The sequence below is a fragment of the Budorcas taxicolor genome, chromosome 5 (assembly GCF_023091745.1).
Source record: "Budorcas taxicolor isolate Tak-1 chromosome 5, Takin1.1, whole genome shotgun sequence".
Classification (NCBI taxonomy): Eukaryota; Metazoa; Chordata; class Mammalia; order Artiodactyla; family Bovidae; genus Budorcas; species Budorcas taxicolor.
Window position 1 is genome coordinate 106,545,819 of NC_068914.1, and position 9,125 is coordinate 106,554,943.

Sequence of the window (9,125 nt, forward strand, 5' to 3'; positions counted from 1 at the left end):
GTTAAAATTAAAAAAAAAAAAAACCCCCTCTGGTTCAACTCACGTATTCTTGGTGACTAAAAACCTAAATTATCAAAACAAAAACCTCCCACCAGAAACCTAAATCACCTGGAAAGCATGAAAAATTCCGGCAAACTATGTTCAACAATTCACCATCACTAAAACTTGAGGCTCATTTTGTTTCATTTATTCTAAATCATTTACTCTTTTCACTGAGAAAAGAGTCCAAGGCGCCCAGAACAGATGTGAGCAGCGATAGACCGACTATTGGGGGTGTTCACATTTGCAGGTGGTTGGCAGAAGAGAGAGAAACATTACTTTAAAGGAACACTTGTGAGGCACCTAGAAAGCGGCTCCTCGTTAGTATAGTGGTTAGTATCCCCGCCTGTCACGCGGGAGACCGGGGTTCAATTCCCCGACGGGGAGATCAATAGCTCATTTTTGCTAACCACCACAAATACTTCCCGTATTTCAACTGCCCGACACAGCTAACAAATACAACATGCTCTTATTTTCTGTAAGTGCGTCTTTTCAAAATGATAACTTTTAAGCTCACCGTGAAGTAAAAGCCAACACTGAAGGTAAACGCTTTATACTGTTTTCAGAAGGATTAAGAAGTAAATATTTGGAGAACTCCCGCTGCTTGCTTCCAGCAACAAGCGGGCTGGCAAACGCCTGCGCAGTAGCGCCCCGCCAAATTCCAAATGGAGGTCACGAACTCGGCCTACGGAACCAGGAGAGGGTAGAGAGAGCCGAGGCTCCGCCCCTAACCGGGCGGATTGGAACGGAAACCGCTTAGAGAAGAAGGGGAAGGACCGGTGTCCTTTTACCTCGGAGACTCGACTAAACGAGAAACTCCATTATCCCGTGTCTGTTAACCCCATCCTAGCCTAGGTAGAGGGCTAGCTATGAGGAAAATCTTGCAGCTAAAGGAATCAGTCTCCGATGGAGAAGTAAGGAAAGAATGGAAGGAAAGGCGAGGCTCTCCCGGAAGAGACGCCATTTTGCCGTGGTCCTAAGAAACTGCGCGAGCTACAGCCCAGCAGGACCTCGTGGCGCAACGGTAGCGCGTCTGACTCCAGATCAGAAGGCTGCGTGTTCGAATCACGTCGGGGTCATGGCCTTTTACTTTTAGGCCTTCTGGTTTCTATGAACTAGATGTATTCAAGCTAGACGTGTTCCCGCCATTTTCTGGAAATGCCTTTCATTGCAGGATTAAATCTTTGTTCAAATGTTATCCCAGTAATCCTTAGTCTGCAAAAAGACAAAGATCACCTTAGTCTGCCAAAAGACAAGGATCACCTTAAAGGTGGTGGTTTTGGTCTTTTTTTTTTCCACTGTTGAGCCTTGTGAATTCTCTATCATTGAACATTCATAATGCATAGTGATGTGGCTGTTACTGTTGTGCATTAGTGAGCATATTAGCTGATGGTGGTCCGTAACAGGGTACGTACAATACATAAACCGTACAAGCTGTTTTTCCAAAAACAATTTTGACCTGTTTGCCTTTGGAAAGCAAGTCCAACGAGGTGCAATTTCTAACACTGTGCAATAGTTTACATCAACATGTGCATGCTGTACACTCTCACAGGTGAAACTGTGGCACACGGAATAGTGACTAACCCAAGACCCTGAACCTGGTGAGTGACTCCTGATCCCAGTCTTCACTATCTTCTATTAAAGGTTGAAACAAACTATTGAAAAAACTGCCTAGAAGCCGTTGGCCCTAAGTGATACCAATGCATCTTTTATCTTTTCACCAACTAATGCAAGTAGTAATAAATTAGGTACCACTTTCAACTATTAGTCTCATAGCAGGAAGCAAAGCTTACTCATTCACCTTTGTAAGTTCCAGGACTCTTAGTACTGAATAGTGCCTTAGAGGCATGTGTCAAATATTTGTTGTACAAAAAACGAATGGCAAGACTATGAGACATTATTAGATTTGGAGTTTTTTTATTGGGTATATTCTATGCAAGTCCCTGAGTTTTCTTGCTCAGTATTTTGAATATGGCAAATACTAATTTCTTACATTTCAGCCTATTCTAACATTGGACATCATGTTTTTGTGTGGTTCTTTGCTTTCTTTTTTGGTTGGATTGAGATTAGATCATACATTTCAACAGATGTTTATGGACCACTGATACTGCAGTAAACACTGAGGAAAAGATTACACCCAGTAAAAGTGTTTTTTTGAGCAGCAGAAAAAAAGATACCTTAAATACCCAAACACCATAATATATTGGCGTGAGTGGCATGAACAGAGTGGTGTGAGGGTGCTAAAATATGGCCATTAGGTAGTTCAGAAAGTCTTCATAGAGGAAGACCTTGAAAAATAATGAACGCTTCTGTGTGACTTTAAGGCATTCCATCCAGTGGACATATGTGAATGCCTTCTAAGAGTCAAGCACTGTCACTTAATATCCCTGGGATCTGACGTCTTCCAACTGTAAAAGTTGTGGTTTATATGTATTAGCTTCCTGGGGCTGCCACAACAAAATACTGCAGACTGGGTAGCTTTTAAACAACAGAAATTTATTTTCTGACAGTTCTGAAGGCTAGAAGTCCAAGATCAAAGTGACAGCACAGCTGGTTTCTTCTGAAGCCTGTCCTTTGCTCATAGATGACAACTTTCTTGCTATGTCTTCACATGGTCTTTCCTGCATACACATACATCCCTAGTATCTCTGTATGTGTCCAAGTTTCCTCTTTCAGGACACCAATCAGATCGAATTAGGGCCCATTCATGGCTTCATTTAACTGAATCACCTCTTAAAAGGCCTTACCTCGGAAATACAGCCACATTTTGAAGTACCAAGGGATTAGGGCTTCAATATATGAATGAAATCAGGGAACACAAGTCAGCCCATAATGGAAGTAATGGTCATTTTTTTCCCCTGGCAACTTTGCATATGCAGCATAACAAGACACTTAATCTTAGCTGGGACTAAGGATGGTATCTCATTTGTACAAAATTATACTCTTGTGAGGCAGACAGAGCAGTTTGTATTACGTTGTAAATCATTTTATTTGGCAGTCCCAGAAAACTAATACAACTTCTTTGGAGAACTACTATTAACAGTTATTCATTATTGCTGGAGAGGAAGAAAGAAGTAAAGCTATAAAGGTAAACAGGAGTCAGATCACCCAGGACCTTTTGTGCCATTCTAACTAATTTAGATTTTATTCTGCAAGCAATGCAGAGCTATTATTTTAGAATGTGACAAGGTCAGCTATGGCTTTACAAAGAACGTGAAAAATAGCCTAAAACTGCTGTTGCTGGACCAGCATCCTGGAAACAAGTTAAAAATGTAAAATTTCAGGCCCCACTGCAGACTCACAGACTCAGAAAACTCTGTGGGTGGGCCTACCAACCTGAGTTTTAACCAGGCCTTCCAGGTGATTCTGATGCAAGCTAAAATGTGAGAATCACAGGCCTAAAGAGCAAGGCTGGACTGGAGGCCCCACTTACCTCACAGAGTAAAGAGAGTCACATAAGATAAAATACACAGGGCTTCCTTGGTGGCTCAGTGGTAAAGAACCTGCCCATCAATGCAGGAGATGTAAGTTTGATCCCTCATCCAGGAATATCCTACCTGCCGAGGAGCAACTAGGCCTGTGGCCACAACTACTGAGCCTTTTTGCCCTAGAGCCAGGAAACCGCAACTACTGAGCCCACGTGCCACAGATGCTGATGCCCACACACCCTAGAACCCATGCTCTGCAACAAAGCCACCACAATGAAAAGCCTGTGCACTCCAACTAGAGAGTAGCCCAAGCAACAACAAAAACCAGCATAGTCAGAAACAAAAAAATATTTTAAAAAATAAAAGTAAAATACGTAAAAGTGCCTTCGATGTTGTAAAGTTCATTAATATATATCGTTGTTTAGTTGCTAAGTCATGTCTGACTCTTTCGCAACCCCTTCATTAATATTTGTATCAGCGTCTGCCTGCAATGCAGGAGACCTGGGTTCGATCCCTGGGTTGGGGAGATCCCCTGGAGAAGGAAATAGCAACCCACTCCAATATTCTTGCCTGAAGAATCCCATGGACAGAGAAGCCTGGTGGGCTACAGTCCACGGGGTCACAAAAAGTAACTAATTGGAGAAGGAAATGGCAACCCACTCCAGTGTTTTTGCCTGGAGAATCCCAGGGACGGGGGAGCCTGGTGGGCTGCCATCTATAGGGCGGGGTTGCAAAGAGTCGAACACGACTGAAGCAACTTAGCAGCATTAGGAATAGTTCTATAACTCTAAAATAGTCACTTTACATGTTTTAGCTTCTTTCCCAAGGCTGAACATTTGTACTCTTTCACAATGGCCCATTTTACTAACTTGATGTCACTGTGAAATAACCCAAAATCCAGCATGTCGTTTAAACTTCTACAATCATTATATAGGAATGATATAAGGAAAAAGGATCTGGAATACACAAATTGATATTTGAATTCTCAAATTCTGACACAATGGCTCTGTGATTTTTGTTCTATTTCATTAACAACTTTCCAGTCTATCATGTGTTCTTACAAATGGATTTATCCCCAGTACAGAATGCTCTGAGCATGTTTCACCCATTTAATAAGATAGCTTTCACTTTTGAATTATTTTTAATCAGTTACTTAGGACTGATGTACTTGGAGGAACTGATAAAATGGAGCCTTTGGAAATGAAAACTAAAAAACAGGTTGTGAATTGATAAGACAAGTGATTTCCCAATTTCTCATACTAATTCAAAGTAGCTATGCTTATAAATCATAAGTAGTTACGATTACAAAATACAAAAGTAGTTATTATGAAATTATATGTGTTCACTGTAGAAATAGAGAAAAACATAAGAAAAATCATCTGTTCCCATCCTAGAAGAAACGACTATGAACATTCTGGTCTATACTCATTTAGTTCATTTAAATATACACATATCCATACACATCTGTTCTTCATAAAACTGAGATCTTACTCTAATATGGGTCTCTTTTTCTTTTCGTATTTTATTTACAGCTGTGTTATAAACATTTTCTCATATTCCTAGATAAATGTCATGTAGTATTTCATCATCTGCTGTTTCAGGTGACATCCTTAAATTCACAACCAAGTCCTATACAAAACAGGGTAATGAAACATAAAAAAGTCACCTGTATGTTAATAACATTAAGAACTCCAGAAAGGGAGATGAAGTGTTTCCAATTGTTTTAGAAAAACAAAAAATTGTAAGAGTTTTCTGACAAAGTAATTGCATTAAGTCTGTGGCTTCACATAGAAATATCTTTCCATTGTTTCCCAAAGCTTTGGGTATCAGAGCTGTAACATTAAAAAAAAAAAAAAAAACATTTTTTTAAACCTACTACCTGTTTTGACATAAAAGATAATTAAAAATTTTTTTACATTGGATGAATGTAACACAATATAAAAAATCGAGTCTCTTTTTTAAATTCAGAAATTTCACAGATGACTGAAAGCATCAAGTCCTTGAGGAGAGAAGGCCGAGACCCACAGTACAACTGATAGAATTCACTCTGATAGGACACCACTTCAATTTAAACAAGAAAGATGCAAAAGAAAATGTGTGCAGACTTTGACTATCTAAAGCTGAAGCATTCCCCACAGATGGTTTTTATGGTCTCAATTATGAGACAAGATCACCAGCTAGCTGAAAATCGGGACAAGTTGGAGGAAGGGATGTGAATAATTTGAGAGAGGTGAAAGTATGAATGGTTAATCCAGAGAGTGTCAAGTGCTCCTGTGAGGTCTGAGGTCATGAATTAAAACCAGCTGGTGTATGATTTTTTTTTCCAGCCATCTTGGGTGCAAGTTATGAGAAAGCTTGTTCCAACAAGGTTCAGTCCAAGCAAGGCTCCAAGTTCCTCCAAGCAAGAAAGAGACACTGGAGTGAGAGAATTGAAAATGTTTGCCAGAGTGATTGTTAAGGATTGATCAGGGAATCTCAATCAGTTGAGCTGGAATGATTACATGATTGCAGAAGCAGGAAAAATAGACTTTTTTTTTTTTAAGTACTGGGGTTAATGAATCGGAGGTCAGCGAGAATATGACAAATGAGCTGAGTAAAAGAGGCTACTCGTTGACCACTGGGATACTTGAAATTGAGATTTATTGAGTTATTGATGACAGGGTTCAGAGTCGTATCATTGGAGTGGATGGATGAGATGGAGTAGAGGAACAAGTAATTGGAGATGAAGAGGTCAAAGACCTAAGAGGCTCAGTGTTGGTGTTACGTGGGTCATGCTGAATCCACACAGAATGCACGCAAAACCTAGAGCAAGGAGCAATGGTCTAATTTCTGAGGGAGAGTGCCCAAGGGGTTCATAAATTTTAGCTGTAAAGATGATAAAGGGGTATTTGGCCAGATGATATGAACTTCAAATGTTTTTGAAGGAGGAAAGAGGAGAAATAGTTTGTAACAAGTCATTAGGAACAAAGGGGCCAAACTCTGTAGCCCAACGTCTTGGCCTTAAGGTACACAGAGTATGAGAAAAACAAATAAATAACCTATTGATAGCACCTTACTTCAGAGCTCTACAGAAGAATTAAAAAAGCAAAATTACCTTAGTCACTAAAAACGGTAGTGCTGGGGATATACCTGGATGCATCTAGGCTAATTCCAAGTCTGAATTTGATAACTCACGGCTTTGGGGATGATGTAGAAAGGTAGTCTGACACCTTATGACATCAACCACATTTCTGGAGAAATGTAGAATCTGCAAATAACCTCCTGTTGATAGTACCCAGTGATAAGAAAAGGAGAGATAATTAATGAAAGGGAATGAAAATTATGTTTCGCTCAGAGAACACTGATTTCAGGCACCTAGAATGCAGTTCTTTCTGAATTATATCTTTAATGTTGGCCTATAGGGTATAGATGGAGAAGGAAACGGCAACCCACTCCAGTATTCTTGCCTGGAGAATTTCATGGCCAGAGGAGCCTGGTGGTCCACAGTCCACGGAGTTGCAAGCAGTCAGTGACTAACACAACATAGGGTAAAGTATTGTCTATTTAAAAGAACTTTCAGGTTTGATGCATGAGACAGGGTGCTGAGGGCTGGTATGCTGGGATGACCCTGGGGGATGGGGTGGAGGGAGGTGGAAGGGGGGTTCTGGATGAACAACACATGTGCACCTGTGACTGATTCATGTCAATGTTTGGCAAAAACCACTACACTATTGTAAAGTAATTAGCCTCCAATTAAAATAGATAATTTTTTTTAAAAAAAGAACTTTCAGAAGACATACAGATGGCCAACATACACATGAAAAAGTGTTCAGTGTCACTAATCACTGGGGCTTCTCAGGTGGCTCGGTGGTAAAGCATTCTCCTGCCAATGCAGGAGCCGAAAGAGATGCAGGTTCGGTCCCTGAGTTGGGAAAATACCCTGGACTAGGAAATGGGAACCCACTCCAGTATTCTTACCTGGAAAATTCCATGGACAGAGGAGCCTGGTGGGTACAGTCCATGGGGTAACAAAAGAGTCGGTTGCAACTGAGCACAGACACGTCACTAATCGTTAAGAGAAATACAAATCAAAACCACAGTGAGAAAACACCTCACACCTATCAAAATGGCTATTATCAAAAAGAAAAGTATTGGTGAGGACGTGATTAAAGGGAATCCTCGTGCACTGTTGATAGGAATGTAAATAGATGCAGCCACCACAGAAACAGTATGCAGGTTCCACAAAAAATTAAAAATAGAGCTACCATATGATCTAGCAATTCCACTACCTGAAAACAATGAGGAAAAAAAGCACCCCTATGTTTATTGCAGCATCATTCACAACACTGAAGATATGTAAGCAAACCAAGTGTCCATCCAGAGATGAATGGATAAAAGAAAATGTGATATACATTGATACAGACACACATTCACACACACACACACACACACACTCTCTCACAGGAATACTTAGCCATAAAAAAGAATGAAATCTTGCCATTAATAGCAACATGGATGGACCTGGGAGGTATTATGCTAAGTAAAATGTTAGACAAAAACAAATACCATGTATTTCACTTTTATGTGGAATCTGAAAAACAAAACACAGGAGTAAACAAAACAGAAACAGACTCTCAGATACAGAGAACTGGTGGTTGCCAGAGGGGAAGGCAATTAAGAGGTACAAACTCCCAACTATAAGATAAATCATGGGGGATGTAATGTGCACATAAGTTAATAGTAAAAAATATTTTACCAACTTTGTACAGTGATCATTTCATAATGTATAAAAATATAGAATCACTATGTTGTACACTTGAAATTAATAATATTGTATAGTAATCAAAAAATTAAGTTAAGACAGCTTTCAGATTCAACAGGTGACTTTCTTTTTTGGCTTGTGGTAAAAGGGAGGATTAAACTGCCTGGACATTTTCTAGTACAAAGGCCCTACGGTAAAAAAGCATAGTATCCTGATAGCTTTTCCATATGGCTCTCTGATTCCATCATTGTATTTGCATACAGTTTAGGTAGGTTTTTATTTTCACGTGTCAGTCAGTGATGCCGCCTCCTCTGAGAAAGCACGTCAGGATCCACTAGCTACCAGAGCCTGGAGATCCTTCTATGATCTACTCTCCTCAGATCAAATCTAGCCCTGGTAACTCTGACCCTTTCAAAACAAAACCTACCTTTTAAAATCTGTAAGTACAGTCAGGCCAAGAGCCAAACCCTTCAACTAGTAAGGTAAACACTTAACAGGATAATTTGCTAATTTAAGTAGGGTAGAATAAACCGATTAATTGTGGCCTTGCAGAGATTATGCTCAGGACTTTTGCTCCGCACATTTTAAAGTTAAGACTCTAGGGAAAGAAGTAACTGAACTGTGGGAGGGCACACCACAGACTGTAGTCTCATCCCACACTCACGGAGTACGTTTGTGGGGTTACCAGTGACTGCAAAATCATGGTCATTTGCCTGTCAGCTCAGTTCACCCTCTTAAGATAAAACACTTGTTTCTGTACTCAGCGAAGCTGGTGGTAGGGGTTGAGGTAACTTTTACACTGCGATCTAAAAATCTTCGAAACAACTTGATAATTAAAACACAATTTTGAATTTGCATTCCTGATCTTAATATTGCTCAAATACATGTAAATTTAAAAAATTTTTAGAAAATAATTA

General features: G+C 39.9%; 2 non-coding genes across 2 annotated transcripts; both read left to right on the plus strand.

Annotated features, from left to right (window-relative positions):
- Positions 1-354: 354 nt before the first annotated feature.
- TRNAD-GUC (transfer RNA aspartic acid (anticodon GUC)) lies at positions 355-426 on the plus strand. The gene has a single exon. It is a non-coding gene; the product is annotated as a tRNA-Asp (tRNA).
- Positions 427-1,046: 620 nt separating this feature from the next.
- Positions 1,047-1,118, plus strand: TRNAW-CCA (transfer RNA tryptophan (anticodon CCA)). Its single transcript has one exon. It is a non-coding gene; the product is annotated as a tRNA-Trp (tRNA).
- Positions 1,119-9,125: the final 8,007 nt, after the last annotated feature.